The sequence below is a fragment of the Pinus tabuliformis genome, chromosome X (assembly GCF_031772625.1).
Source record: "Pinus tabuliformis cultivar Carrire ecotype Pingquan chromosome X, CPIR1, whole genome shotgun sequence".
Taxonomy (NCBI): Eukaryota; Viridiplantae; Streptophyta; class Pinopsida; order Pinales; family Pinaceae; genus Pinus; species Pinus tabuliformis.
Genome location: NC_142308.1, coordinates 646,009,448 through 646,022,845, shown reverse-complemented (window position 1 = coordinate 646,022,845; position 13,398 = coordinate 646,009,448).

The window sequence follows — 13,398 nt, the reverse complement described above, 5'->3', positions numbered from 1 at the left end:
AGCATAGTGTCAATTACGTTGTTCAGAGTAAATGATCTTCTTGATAATGCAAATAAGTTTTTTATTTGTGGATTCTGTGATGACATTTCCCTATGGGTAGTAATTAGATGAGTGTTTAAGAATCATACCATATGGAAATGCCAAATAATAAAGTTTTAAAGATGCAAAGTAAGTTTCATTATCAAACACAAGTGATACCAGAACACCAAATCATGAGATGATGTTCTGTTGGAGGAAGCTGATGACTTTCTGGTCATTCACTTGCTTAAGAGGAACTTCTTTTGTCCACATGTGAAATAATCTGTAGCTGCAATATGTAGCAGTGTTGTTTTGACAAATGTGGGAAAATTTCCCCAATGATGTCCAGGCCCCATTGTTGGATCAATTCAGTCACTACAATAGGGTGCATCGAGGCTTCTAACCTTTGTGTTCTTTTGGTGCATCGCCAACAGACTGGGCACTTGCAGACGTAGGTGTGTTCATCATTGAAAAATGTGGGCCAGTAGGAACCGGCTTACATAATTTTGTGTGCAGTGGTATTTCCCGCGCAATGGCCCCTGGTTGGTCTATCATGCAGATCATGTAAGACCTTCTCTGAATCATGTGCCTCCAAGCACCTGAGAAAAATCCCATTACTGTACTTTCTGTAATGCCTCTGTGCACCAACTGATAAGTAAATATTTGAGGTGCAGTGCCCTCTTCTGTCTCAAGGAGAAGTGAGAGGCTATGGTGCCATGCTCAAGGTATCAGTGCACATCTTCGTACCAAGAGTTTCTGCATGAAGTGGGTGGTGCTCGCTCTACCTCATACATCTTGATTTCATGCTCCCAACCAACGAGCTTTCTTCTTCCTCCTATGCATGGACTACTTCAGTTGCAAATATGTAGAGACCATGACCCTTGATAGTTTGAACTAGCTTGATGTCAAGATCATACTCATAAAAGCTTGTTATCCAGTTCACATGTCTTTCACCCAACTCTTGTTGTACAAGAAGTGATCATACTGCTAGGTGAGTCACATACACTATGCAATAGTTATTCAACATGTAGGCTCTGAAGTGTTTCACTCCGTTGTATACTACATATTCTTGTTTTTCAATGGCAGGGTAGTTGAGTTCAGGCCCCTGCATTCTTTCACTCATGAAGGAGATGGGACGTTCATCATTCAACTCATCCTTCTACATGAGTACTGCAACAAGTGATTTGTCGGAGGCGAAGGTGTATAACAATAAATATTTGTTAAAATATGGGTTGTAAAGTGTAGGCACATCTTCTATAGCTTGCTTAATACCAGTGAATGAATTATTTTCCCTCTTACCCCAGCGTAGATTACATCCTTCTTAATCATGTCTTGCATAGGTTTCACTATCTACGCATAATCCGAGATGAACTTCCAAAGTAAGTTTATCTTTCCCAAGAAGGACTGCATTTCTTTCTTGTTGGCTAGGTGAGGAATCTACGTAATGGTCCAAACTCGGTCTAGATCAACCTTGATCCCACTTTTGGCAATGATGTGCCCAAGGAGGTTCCCTTCAGACATTGCAAATACGCTCTTTTTTGGATTCAAGGAAATCCCGCATTTCTAGCATCACTCAAATATCTTCTTCAGATGGCATATGTGATATGACCATTTTCTAGAAATGACAGTCACGTCATCAAGGTACACCACTACAGTCTATTCGATGAGTCGACGGAAGGCGATGTCCATGGCGTGTTAAAAGGTTGCACCTGCATTCATAAGCCCAAATGGAATTCTCCTGTATGAAAATGTACCTCACTTGGTATGAAATGTAGTATTTAGTTTATCAAGTTCCACTACCAGAACCTAGATATATCCTAAAAAACCATCAAGTAAGGAAAAAATTTCTACCCCAGATACTGTCTGTAAAATATGCTCCATTGATGGCACGGGGTAGTTATCTTTGTCCGAGCCATAGTTCAAGTTTCGGAAATCAATACACAAGCAGATCTCCATAGACTTCTTACGTATAGGAACAATGCTAGAAACCCATGTGGAATGAAGAACTCTGTAAATGATCTATGCATCCAGCAGCTTGGTCATCTCCTTCTATATGAGGGGTTCAAGTGACGGATGTACTTTTCTCAGCTTCTGTTGAAATGGCTTGACCCCTTCTTTGATTGGAATCACATGTTAGATTATTCATGTGTCGTATGTTTTTGGATCATCATATTTCCACGTGAACACATCCAGGTATTGTTTGAACAAGAGGACAAAGTGCAACACTTACTGAGATTGACGAACTTCGGATCTTTTTTTGTTCACATATTTATTTGTTCGTGCATCATGGTGGAAATGTGGGTTTTGTTGTTCCTTGGCCCCTAAAAGCGGTTCTGCAAGTCATAGAGCTTTTCGAGAGATACCACACCCTTAGGGATGAGGTTTCATTTATTTTCATCAGCTGTAGATTACAGAGACTACTCGTGCTCATATTCATCAATTGTTGTGTCTTTGAAGACATCAACATTGGCCATGAAGTGCAGTATCTCTCATACCACTATTTCTGAATAAACTACTGCTTTGAGTGCACCAAGGTTGAGGCTAATGGCCTTGTACAAGCCCAATACGAGTGCTTCATATTTAGTAGTGTTGTTTGTGCACTTGCACTCCGAGCATCTTGAGATAATATGTTTCTTGTGCTTCGAGTCTATCTAGACACACCTGGCTCCAGAGCCATCCTGTGTCTTTGATCCGTCAAAATACATGGTCCATAACTCATTTGTACATGGATCGCTCGACGCGCTTGTACTATTGTTTCTACTGCTATTGCTACTTCTACTAGTGTTACAATGTAATCTACAAGTTTCAATTCCATCAGTTGGGCAAGTAAGGAGACCCAAGTGTGTGTGTGGTGGGGTTGGAGATGGTTGTGCAAGATAACAGCCTAGCCTTGTTTCCCAAAGGTAGTTGCCGAACATGAGTTCCAAAAAATCCAATAGTGCATTCTCACGATTGATGGGAGTGACATTGTGTCTCATGTATCTCTTGGATAACACCCGAACCCAATTGTTTTTGCCCTGGTACGGAAGCCACAAGTGTGACCAGTCTGTAGCAAAGTACACATTCAACTTGTTGGACTAGTTCCTGCTAAGAAGTAAGCCATATGCTTCGGGTATGTCCACAATGAAAATGTTGATGCACTGGTAAACTCGGTCATCACGAGATAATCAGACGATCACATCCATAAGTTCACCAATGGCTCGTACACATTTTCAATCAAGTTGGATGATCTGCGTAGATGCCTTGCTCCGTTATGCATTGATATTCTTGGAAATGGAGAGTGGCATGGCATTGGCTGATGCACCAAAATCAAAAAAATAGTTATGAACATTGCAATTAAAGATTTCAAACAAAAGAAAGAATGGAGGGCAAACAAAGTTTGCTTCTTCCATCTGGAGTGTGTTGAGCAAAGTTGTGAGTGAACTGGGAGATGTGCTTTCTCCCTTGCTAGTAGAGGTGATGTTGTCTGGGGATGTTTGCCCTAGTACGCACATTAGAATATCCCGTTGACCTTGGATCTTAGCTAACTCAAACAAAGAGATACTTGTGCAAGTTTTCTTCATGTCCTCCATAATATTATAATCAAGAATGAGTAGACTTACCAAGATGTCCGGGGTTAGAATCGTGTTTGTGATATATAACATATTTTTTTGTAGTTTACTGCTCATGGATGTACTCTTGTTCGCAACTATTTTCCGAGGCTTGTTTTCTGCTTTCTTCTTTTGGACAGCTAGTGGATCAAACTTCCTCAAGAGTTCAAGCTTTTCTCACATTTCCCCAATTGTAGGGGGAGCCCCTTGACTTCTGTGATTGTATCGACAATTTTTCTTTTGGGGTTGATTCTCGGTGTTCATTTTCTGCACTGCTCGTGAGCAATGATACAGGTTGATCACGTGCCTAGTGTTGGGTGCCTCATCAGATGCAGCATCTTCCTCATCATCTGCATCTCTCGGCTAGTACTGGGCATTGTTTACTATGTTTAATGCATAGTTTCATACTAAGTCTGTAGCTTGTTTCTATTCCAGACAAGTCCCTTCCGAGTGAATGTCTTCATGGAATGAGCAAAAATCTTCGTTTGGGCATAGTTCTGTTTGGAACACTAAGTTGGACCTTTGTGCATTTTTAGTCGTGAAGTGGTTGTTGCCTAATGACACGCTTCCCTTCTATTTTCTAGGAGCCTAGCTTCTCACAGATGTGTCAATCATTCGTTGTTTCAACTCAGACACCTCAATTGTCAAGTTCTTGACAAGATGAATAAGGGTTTCAATGTCACTTGCTTCCTTATATTTACCCTTGCTCACCGTAGCCTGGCGCTTCCTTCTCCCATCTCTGGAGTCTTTTGCAGGTTCATTGTCCTTGATGACTCCAATCGCGCACATGTATTTTTCCATAGCAATTGCCTCTTCACAATTCTTTAGTAACATTGGTTTCACAGCTTGCTTAACAAACTGTGTAATACTAGTTGGCAGTGCAGACGTATAATAGTCAATAGTTATGGAGTCACGAGGTTTTGTGTCTACTGCAAACTTGTTTAATAAGTGAAAAAACATCTCATTGAAATATTTTACCTTTTCTTTAGATTCCATCTTCAGACTGCCCAACTCTTTGAGCAACATGGCAGGGTCTTCTCATTAGCAATTTTTTCCAAAAACATCCTTTTGAACATAGGCTAGTTTTGGATGGAGTTGACAGGAAGATTGTGATACCATACTACTACTCAGCCATCCAAGGTACACAAAAATAATCTTCATGTAATGTCATCTTACTGTACCTCAAGTGTTTGCAGCTATAGGTAGAAGTTGTCCAAGTGGTCTTCTGTCTTCACTGTTCTATTAGGGTCATACTTTGTCAACATCTTCTCTGAACTCTTTGGCATCCTGTGCAAAGCAACCGGGAGAGCCAATAGTCCCTAAGTCATCCATTCCAAGTTTTGGTAAGCCATGTCTTCTTCTTCTTTGTCCTCCTCCTCCTCTTAAGAATCTAATGGTTCCGGCTATGATTCTGTTGGTTCATAACTGCCTCTGCCTCCTTCGTTGCCTTCCCCTCTACCTCTTGTACTAGAGTCTGAGCCCAAGATCATGAGGGTGTCTTCTTCTCCCTGTTGGACGAATGCAGGTCCTCTCTATTCTCAATAGCTTCTGCCAGACCTTCGAGCGTGGAAATAACTGCTTCTTCCACCCATGATAAAAAAATTCTTGTGGGAGTGGTCTTCGGCTTCTTTGATGTGTATGAAATATCTTGTATTCTTGGGATCAGTCTAACTATTTTGGCAAATAGACAAGTGATGGGATGGAAAGAGTGGAGGTACTAATACGAAATTTAGTGTTTGTGTTTGGGAGGTGAGGGGAAACCAATTTCAGAGTTGCACATAGGTGAGAGGGAGTGCAAGTCACTACCTTGACTAGATTATTGTTGAGTGGGGGTGAGAGGAAATTCAACCATAAAAAACTAGTGACCCTCCTTCTAGTGCCAGAAATGTTTACAGTGTTGGAATCGCCAAAATTTAGTGGATCTCCTCGGTATGAATTCTCAGCTAGACCTCACACCATTTGGTGTAGGAGCCCTATTTAGTATGATGGCCTAGTTTCCATTATCTTAAAGGTTTTCCTTAGCTATTTCTTATCATCACATGAGAGAGGTTTTATTTTTCTTCGAACAACGAGGTTCGCAAGCCTGATGAGTGCTTAGTGACACTTGTGTCAAGGTTCTTTCATTACAGAGGGAGAGGGTGATAGTAAGTATCAAGTCGAAAGAGAATAGTCCCAGCTTTGGTAGAGACACACAACATAGTAGGAAATGCACAACCTATGGTAGAGTAGTCCACATGGATGTGGCAGTCACAAACACACAATGAATTGATAGCACGTACAACACCTGGTGAAATAGTCCACACGAGTGCGACGGTCATTATAACAAGTTTATGAGAATGAATTTGTCAACTGTCCGATGGAATAGTACACATGGGCGAGACAACATTAACAACTGATACAACACATTTCCAATGGCATATGTACTAAAAAACCAAAAGAGCTCAATTGTCTTAATACAGGTTAAAGCAACATGCATTGCAAGTGTCTAAAGAATAGTCTTACAAATGAATACAATACATGTGTGAAAATGTGTTGGCCTATTATCAGGCTTCTGAATTAAGCAAAATTTCCAAGACACATTGGTACACCATACATCACTAACCCCAATAGCGGGGCATTGGAGCCACACTCGCTCCTCAAAGAAAATACTACAGACTCTAAAGGCTATATGGGAGGAGCCAAGGTGAAAAGTCTTTTGCACGTACAAATGAGTGGTATATATAGCCAAGGGTGAAACTGATCCTTGTGAATGTTCGACTTCCCTATTGACTGTTTTACTTACATGACTCTTCAAATTTACATGTGGGTCTCTTGGAGTTCCACGTTACATTACATTGATTACAATAGTATGGCCCACAGTAGTGATGTGGCTGAGATGGCTCATGACATGACTCAACACAAGAGTGCTGGTATGACCATGTTGATGGTGGTGTCCATGCCGAGCTGTAATGCTACTGAGTGATGAGTGGGCTCTTGGTGTATCATAGCTTCAGCTCCGCATGGAAATGCGTGTGGATTCTTCGATGGTCTTGATGTTCACTTGATGTTGCACGTGCATGTATCTCCTTTTCTCATACTTGGCATGCTTCATGTGTTCATCCGTTTGCGCACAAGTCTTCTACCGTGCGCTCTTTGTTCATCCCATCCATCGTCACATCATGTCTCATCCATGTACCTATATCTGCAATCACTCATGATGAGACAACATCAAATCCATAAATCTCCTCGTTAACCATGATGCATCATCTTTCATTTTCAAGAGCAGGTGACCAGGAGAGAGGATAAGGCTTTGAAACTGTGCATAGCACATTTCAGGTTGGGGTGCCGACTCCTGGGCACTGTCAAGGAAAATTGCACACAGGTCACTAAGAGGCTGAGATGACCAGTCCGAATAGCAGTGAACATATGTGGGATCTGCCTTGGGTGGGGGGTATAACTACACAAATTTTCCAGGGAGGCAATGCAGACAATAGGGAGGACACTGGCAGTGAAAACTGCACAGATTCTTTGGGCAGGCTGACAGCGAGCTGTGGGATCTTACTGGCCAAAACTATGCAAAATTGGGAGGCTTTCCTGTTGTTAGCCTCCTGCTGCAGCAGGTATTCATCTTTCATGATTGACATTTTTACATGCCAAATATGTCATACTTTGCAGGCTGCAGTGTTCCATATTTCTACAAGAAGCCATGAAGTGTGCTAGTCCAAATGCCACTGCTGATTCCAATTTTGATGAGTTGTTCCAATTTTGAAGAGTTTTCATTTAAGGGAGGTCCAAACAGTTTAATCTTGGTCTCCCTAGGTTTCAATTTCCTGTTTTAGAATATAGAGAATGATATTTGTCCAAACAGTTTAATCTTGGCAGATTTGTAGATAGGTAGAAAATCAAAGGGACCCAACTGTTTAATCTGGGCCCTGGCAGAAATAAGTGCAGATTTATATAGGAAAAATTCAAAACAAAATTGTAAATCTGGGTCTACAAGTCTAAGTGCACCCAATTCAAAAGAAGAAAAAATGTTAGGAGAGTAGACCGGGTAGGTAGCTGTGTGGTTGCAGAATGATAATTTATGATCAATTTTGTGTTACAAAGTGCTTTATCTTTACAGATCACAGTGCAGACAATTTTCATGCAAAGGAGCTCAAAGGTGGACATAACTAACTGCCCCTTCTTCTAATTCCCCAAGTCACTTACTAACTTCCCAAAGAGGTCAACATCTACTTGATGCCTCTCAGTTTCATCATCATTCATATCAGTTGCCTTGGTGAAGATCTGCTTCACTCAAGGATTTTATTTATTTTCAAACTCTTTTTTCCCAAAATTGGCCTAAGGTCCCTACTTTAGCGCCTACTTATCACCTCCATATTAACTACTAATTCTACTAAATAACTCCCTATCAGTCTTCCCCTTTCCCCTACTAAAAGAATGTATATAAAATTCCCCTATGTAAATATCCCCTCACTGGCAATATAGCCATATTTTTGTAAGTCCGGGAAAGAACAGTCCATCTGGGGCTGTTTTTAGCCCATCCGAGTCATCACAGGGGTTAGATGACACCTGGTCATGCTAACAACCTCTTCCCTAGCCCTAAAAAACCCTCAACAACCCTCTCTCCGCCCCTAAACCCAAGTTTCGGGCATAAATTGCTAAACCCGGACTCATTTTAAACCCACAAAACCCCTTTCCCTAAGTTTAAACCCCTGCGCGCATTATTAAAAGTGGGATATTCCCTGTATATTCCCCCGCCCTAACCCTCCGTCTCTTTGTCCGCCCCGCCAGCCGTTAGATCTGGCCCGTCCCAGATCTACGGTTGCTGGGCCTTTTTGCGCGCCAACCGCCCGAGCTTTAGCGTCCGGGAGATGGGTGGTATTACCGCCGTACTCTCGCCACACGTCAAGCTCTAGGGTGTGGCAGAGCCCCTACCCCCAAAACCGCCCAAGCGCTAAGGCGGTGCGCCCAAAACCGCTTACCGCCATTTCCTTTGTGACGTCACCTGCCTGTGTCACCCCCCTGCCCAGTCACCGCGACACATCGTCCTCCAGCGTGGCCACCTGCCGAGTCACCTGCCACGTGGCCTCCTGCCACCGTACCCTGCCACTGTACCTACCATGTCACCGTCCGTACATGATGACGTCATCATGCTGACATCATCCCGCCACGTCATCATGCTGACGTCATTGCTGACGTCACCCGCCGTACGAAGTCACTTCCGCTGACGTCATCAGCACTTTTTGGCGCGAAGGAGCAAAGATCGCACTTTGGAGCCCCGGAATCAGTTTCTGAGGCAGTTTTTGATGAGCGCATAAATCGCTCATCGCTCAATTTTTTGGGCCTGAATGGGGAATCTTCAGGGAATCTTTTCATTCTGCAGCCCCCAAGAAGCCCGAAAGGCGCCGAATGAACCATTTTTCTTCGCGAAACTCGCCGAGAGGAGCAGAGAACAGTTTTGAAGAAAACAGAGGCCAAACAGCGGCCATTAATTTGTGATTAGACCCACAGCATGTCAGAACAGCATCAGTTTATTGCCAAAGAGTATCAGAGGAATAAGAGAAGCCAAAGAGTATCAGCCGAAGATTTTTTAGGGGCTCGAAGCACCTGAACATTGATGAGCCCCCCAGAAAGTCAAATCAAGAGGTGTAAGCCCATCCTTGCTCTCAAATCACAGTCAAAAGCATTCAATACTGCCGAACAACACGGGTGCAAAGACCAATGCACAGTTATGATAGATGAACAGCACAGAGCCACCAGGACAGAAATTAACTCATTTTGATACAGCTGCCCCCAGCATAGCTCAAAGATATTTTCTTGCATTTATTTATGGATAAGATTAGGTTAAAGTAATCAGTTTTCTGTCAGACCTGTTAGGTCGGCTGTAATAGATAATTTTGGATAAATCTTCCCGATATATACCACCCTCTGTATTGTTTAAAGGGTCGGTTGGTTGATAGTCTTCAGTTGAGACTCGCACTGTATACTTGGTAGGTTTTCTGTAATCAAAGACTGTTGAAAGGCTTGGAGGAAAGACTGTCTGCTCTATGTCTAATGGTTTGAAGAAGTGAATTTGGAATTCTTGTGCTGCAACATGACTCAATAAGTTTTCCTACCTTTTGTTTTTTCATTTTGATATACCATCTAAAATAGCGGAAAGAAAGAATAGTTTAGACCTGGTTTAACTGCCCTCTATGCTCATTTTCTGCTGTTTCTTTATGTTTTCCTCTGGATCAGTCATAAATATGAATTCCCTGTGGCTCATATTTCCCCTAATCCATTCATCTTTGACAGTTGTCTAGGAATTCTTAATTGCTCCTAGATAGAGCTCATTCACCTTCCCCCTTTTAAGTTGAGTGAGAGATTCTTTGTTGCCTCTCATTCCTTATCCCTCATTCCATCCTTTTAAGCTTAAGTGTTGTTTCATGAGCAGCTACCTTGCTCCTTATTTCTCTTGTGACCAAGAAAACGCACCAGCAGTCCGACTCCTTGACTCCACGCCCAATGGTTTGAAACTTACCAGACTATGTTTTGCCTCTCTACTTGACACATCTTCCTTCCCACCAAAACCAAAACAAAAACCCCTGAACTCTATAACCAGCCTAAAATCATTTTCAACAAAAACTAAATCTGAAAGAGAGAGCCCTCTCTGACTGCAGGTAGGCTAGGACCTGCAGCCCAAAGTTGGTTTGTGGTTACCTCGGCTGTATTCCCTTGGGAGTCAAAGGGAACAACCTAAGTGATAACATAATGGCGAATCCACTGGAGAAATGAAGCCAAAAGAAATTTATGAGTAGATCAGGCTTTTGACCTGGATTATTATCCAAGAGGTCATGTTCTTTCTCCTCCATAAAATCTTACTATACATATTGTTTGAACTTGACTTTTATGTTTTTCCCGTTGAAAATGTTGAAGAAAGACCTCCTTGCACACCAGAACAGCATCCTTTAAATGCTGCTAATGCTCACCTTATAGTCAAGGAGGACACTACTGTCAAAGCAAATCATCCTATCCCTGTTCATACCGAACCCACTCAGATAGTCCTTGTACACAATCACGTACCTCGTAAGGTTCCTGATAGATATAAGCCACTCATTCTGTCTCCCTTGCTTAATCCTTTGCCCAAAAATCATCCCATGTATCTCCCAAGATTTGATGGAGAGAAAGGAGTTACTTCCCAAAAGCATATTCAGGCTTTTGAAGATTATTTGAACATTTTTGAAGTGGAGGATGAGGATGTTAGTGTTAGGCTGTTTGCTCTTTCTTTGCAAAGAGAGGTTAGGACTTGGTTTAAAGCATTGCCTGAGGCAAGCATCGCAAATCTCCAGCAGTTATTCAAACTCTTCCTTGATAGATGGATGATCAAATTCAATCTCCTCATGCTCATAGAAGAATATAATCAGTTAAAAAGGATTCCAAATGAATCTGTTCAGCAATTTTCTGACCGATTCAATCAAGTTTATCATTCTATACCATTGAATATAAGACCTCCCCCTGATTTGGCTCTATTACATTATCCGAAAGCATTTGATCTAGAAATAGAATTTCATCTGAGAGAAAGGAGCCCCTCTACTATGCAACAGATGCAGAACATGGCAGTAGATGTAGAGGTTAATCTGAAAGTTAGGGAGGGGAAGTTGAAAGTAGAAAAAGAGGATGAACTTGATATCTTTTTAAAGAAAGCAGAGGAATTAAAGCAGATGTGCACGATAGAAGTTAAAAGTTCAGAGCACCAGAACATATCTGTTTTGCAAAAGGAAAGTAATGATATTCATGAACAAACCTGCCACAAAACGGATGGCTTATTCATACCGCCACACATGATGGAGCAGTCTCTTGATATAATCTATGAATATAATAGCTTCTCTTCTTTCAATTGTCTGCCCAAATATGATCAGTATGATGATGATTATGAACCTGACGACCAAATCAGCCTTGCAGAGCAGTCAGACCTTATTTTTGCAGAAAGCACAGTTCAGGCTCAGTTGCCTGAAACCAATAACCAGCATGCCCATTTCAGCTATTATGACGAAAAGGAGGAAAAGGCAGAAAATTTTGATTTCAGTGAAGGAACTTTACCATTTTGTTTCAAGTCTTTTCGGTTTAGTAGGGAAAATTATCATGCCATTAACAATCAAGTGTCACCATGTTCTGTTACTGATCAACCAGAAGAAAGTTCAAGCCCCGCTTCTAATGCATTAACGTTAGATTTGCAGCCCCAAAGTGCCAATGAATCTCAGATTGAGGAAGACTCAAAAGCGGCAGCATGTGACCAGATAATCCAGCTAGACCCCCTGCCTTGTAGGTTTCAGCCATCTCGGATAATTGAAGAAGAAGAAGAACAGTTAGTAAAAACTGTCAAGTACCATCTGAACCAGCTTTCAAAGAATTACAGGATCCTTTTGTACAGTCTCTTGTTTCAGCAAAAAAGGTCAGCAGTTTCCTGATCTTCTTAAATATTAACAAAGTCCTATCAGATTGCAAGATCTCCATTTCAGGTAACAACAAACACAAGCAACAAAGACCATTCAAGTTCATGATGCTTAAATGGCTGCACTGGCTGTTTCATTACACCTAACAGCAAAGTAAATGCTGGTTAGGGTAGGTAGGTAGGATTAATAAGGCAGTCGGCCAAGAAAAATTTTGCAGAATACAACAACAATTGAATACAAGGCAGTCTGACCTGCTGTTCTTGGCTTTCCACAAGGAAACGCCATCCCCAAGTGGAGCCACTGTTAGCCTCCTGCTGCAGCAAGTATTCATCTTTCATGATTGACACTTTTACATGCCAAATATGTCATACTTTGCAGGTTGCAGTGTTCCATATTTCTACAAGAAGCCATGAAGTGTGCTAGTCCAAATGCCACTGCTGATTCCAATTTTGATGAGTTGTTACAATTTTGAAGAGTTTTCATTTAAGGGAGGTCCAAACAGTTTAATCTTGGTCTCCCTAGGTTTCAATTTCCTGTTTTAGAATATAGAGAATGATATCTGTCCAAATAGTTTAATCTTGGTCTCCCTAGGTTTCAATTTCCTGTTTTAGAATATAGAAAATGATATCTGTCCAAACAGTTTAATCTTGGTCATCCTAGGTTTCAATTTCCTGTTTTAGAATATAGAGAATGATATCTGTCCAAACAGTTTAATCTTGGCAGATTTGTAGATAGGTAGAGAATCAAAGGGACCCAACTGTTTAATCTGGGCCCTGGCAGAAATAAGTGCAGATTTAGATAGGAAAAATTCAAAAGAAAATTGTAAATCTGGGTCTGCAAGTCTAAGTGCACCCAATTCAAAAGAAGAAAAAATGTTAGGAGAGTAGACCGGGTAGGTAGCTGTGTGGTTGCAGAATGATAATTTATGATCAATTTTGTGTTACAAAGTGCTTTATCTTTACAGATCACAGTGCAGATAGTTTTCATGCAAAGGAGCTCAAAGGTGGACATAACTAACTACCCCTTCTTCTAATTCCCCAAGTCACTTACTAACTTCCCAAAGAGGTCAAGATCTGCTTGATGCCTCTCAGTTTCATCATCATCCATATCAGTTGCCTTGGTGAAGATCTGCTTCACTCAAGGATTTTATTTCTTTTCAAACTCTTTTTTCCCAAAATTAGCCTAAGGTCCCTACCTTAGCGCCTGCTTATCATCTCCATATTAACTACTAATTCTACTAAATAACTCCCTATCAGTCTTCCCCTTTCCCCTACTAAAAGAATGTATATAAAATTCCCCTATGTAAATATCCCCTCCCTGGCAATATAGCCATATTTTTGTAAGTCCGGGAAAGAACAGTCCATCTGGGGCTGTTT